The following is a 2,813-nucleotide window of genomic DNA, read 5'->3' on the forward strand; positions in this document are numbered from 1 at the left end:
GCGGGACCCGGCGACGGCGTCCGCACCCGGCGCCCGCCCTCGGCACAGCGCCCGGCGCACATGCTCCCCGGCCGTCCGCTCTCCCTCTGGGCCGGGTTAAGAGCATCGTTGTCCCCGCCCGCGCCTCTCGGAGCGGTGAGGAGTTAGCCAGGTGCCCTGGGCTCGCCGTGCGGTGGATGCGCGCTCGCGCGCGCGCGTGTGTGTCAGAGACAGACATGGACCGCAGGGTTGGGCAGCGGGCAGGTTATCCTGGCATTCACTTGACTCACTGTTTTAACCATACTTTTAAAAAAAACAAAACTGTTCTTGGTTCAGATTCTTTTGAATGGTTACGCTGTTCGGTTTTGATACATCTGTTCCAGTGGGAGATACCATTCGTCATCCGTTACTTTGTAGCCGTCCGTGTTCCTTGGGTATTTTTGCATGGCCTTCCCGTCTTAGTACTGCGCCGTCTGCAGGACACTGTGCTTAAATGTCCTCTGTAGCAGAGGTCCCAGACCTCCAGGACCTAATGACTGGTGATCTGAGGCGGAGCTGATGTAGTCCTCGTAGAAATAAAGTGCACAATAAATGTAACGCTTCAATCATCCTGAAACCATCCCCCATCCCACCCCACCGCCACCGGGTGGAAAAATTGTCTCCCGGGCCCAGGTGCCCAAGAGGTGCAGCTATCCAGCACCCAGGTGTAGGATTAAGGATGTAAACTTGAGAGTTACTGACTAGGTGAATGATAGAAACTGATCAGTGGATTTGAATTTTGGTAGGTGAATGGAGTAAAGGACTGACTTGATTCCTTGAAAACTGAGGAGTTAACAACACTTTCTCAAATTCCACTAGCATTTATTGTATGTTTTCTGTATGCCAGACATTGGTCGGTTACTTAATATATATTACGTTATCTCATTTAATCTTTACAACAACCCTGTGAAGTGTTTACTATACCCAGTTAATAAAAGAAGTACAACAAGTTAGCAACAAGTTTCCTCATTGTGTAGGGAATTAAAATCAAACTTTAAAAACTCTTTTTCACCTCTGATATACCTGAATGGTTATCTTGCTGCACAGGTAAATTGGGGACATAATTTAAAATGGTAAGCTCTTTGGTAGGCTTCTGAGGAAAATATAACTTTAATTACTTTTACAGTATTAATGTGAAGTTTTTCAGGGAGAAAATTAGGAGACTTCAGTGGAAAAAACTCAAGGAACAAAGGTTTTAAAGCCCTTTGCTGTTGGTAGCCTATGTAAAAAGTAAATTGCTTTAGTGGCTATACCTATTCTGCTTTAATGTTAAAGAGGAAAGTGTTATGCTTTGTTGAATGGGATAATATGTATGTTTATAGGGTGTAAAGTACCAGCCTAATTTTAAGGGGAAATATAGCCAATTTTTTGGAAGTCAGCTCTGTGTGTGTGTGAAATGGTTCAGTGCCTAGGAAAGAGATAAGGGAAGCCAGCGGAGTAGACAGTCTCAAGGATTGAGCATCCACAGCACTGAATTAAGTAGGGAACACTTTTAAGGTTGCTGAAAGGTTATTAGCCTAACAAAATTAGTTGTTCAGTCATGTCTGACTCTTTGCGACCCTGTGGACTGTAGCCTGCCAGGCTCCTCTGTCCATGGAATTCTCCAGGAAAGAATACTGGAGGGGGTTGCCATTGCCTTCTCCAGGGGATCTTTCTGACCCAGGATTTTCAAACCCAGGTCTCCTGAATTGCAGGTGGATTCTTTACTGTCTGAGCCACCAGGGAAGCCCAGGGTTATTGTAGGGACTTACAATACTACAGGTAGGTGGGTTGATGGAAAATGGAGATACAAAAGCTAAAGGAGTGTTTTGGTGTGGTGATCTGCATGTGTTAAAACAGCTTTTGAAGAAGCATTTCTTCGCTAACAATATTGTATTCAGTCCACACATTTGAGGAAACAAACAGCTACCAAGAGGCAGAGCCAAAATTTGAGCCTGGGTTAGACTCAGTGTTAAAAGCCCTGGTTCTTACCACTGCTGTCGGTAGCTTCTTACCCATAAAATATTACCTTGAGCTTAAGTGTCAAACTTGATTTTTTTTTTTAAGGACTAGAGAGAAAGATGTCCATCTGCATGTTATTTAGCAGTGATTTTCAAGGACTGTTTATACAAGTTGTATGGTTAAGACCTGACTCACTCTTGCTGTTCTGCTGCCAGAATGTCCATTATTATATATGCCTGTGTCAGACATTATGCACTGTGTGCCTCGGACTGTATGTAAATTTGATATGAAATATGCTCTCTGTTCTCCACTTTGATTCTCCTCTCAAATTCCTGTTCCTCTACACTTTCATTTCTACTTTGAATCTCCTTTTCCAGCCCTCAATTCCACTACTACCCTTAATTAGTAGATCTTCTGAATCTGGGCTTAGGTACTGTACTGTGAACCTGACACTTTCTCGCTTTATTAGCTAGTATGGTCTCTATGTAGTACCTGGTTACTAACCAAAGAAACCATACTGACTTAATACAGGGATAGGGAGATTTTTCTCTAAGTACCAGAAATGTATCATCAGAGAAGGCAATGGCACCCCACTCCAGTACTCTTGCCTGGAAAATCCCATGGACGGAGGAGCCTGGTGGGCTGCAGTCCATGGGGTCGCCAAGAGTCAGACACGACTGAGCGACTTCACTTTCACTTTTCACTTTTCACTTTCATGCATTGGAGAAGGAAATGGCAACCCACTCCAGTGTTCTTGCCTGGAGAACCCCAGGGACGGGGGAGCATGGTGGGCTGCCATCTATGGGGTCACACAGAGTCAGACCTGACTGAAGTGACTTAGCAGCAGCAGCAAG

General features: G+C 44.9%; 1 protein-coding gene across 1 annotated transcript in view; it reads left to right on the forward strand.

Annotated features, from left to right (window-relative positions):
- CHORDC1 (cysteine and histidine-rich domain (CHORD) containing 1) overlaps positions 1–2,813 on the forward strand; it is a 20,766-nt gene that overhangs the window by 392 nt on the left and 17,561 nt on the right. The window lies entirely within an intron of this gene.

Source organism: Bison bison, unplaced genomic scaffold (genome assembly GCF_000754665.1).
Source record: "Bison bison bison isolate TAMUID 2011002044 unplaced genomic scaffold, Bison_UMD1.0 scf7180017853005, whole genome shotgun sequence".
Lineage (NCBI taxonomy): Eukaryota > Metazoa > Chordata > Mammalia > Artiodactyla > Bovidae > Bison > Bison bison.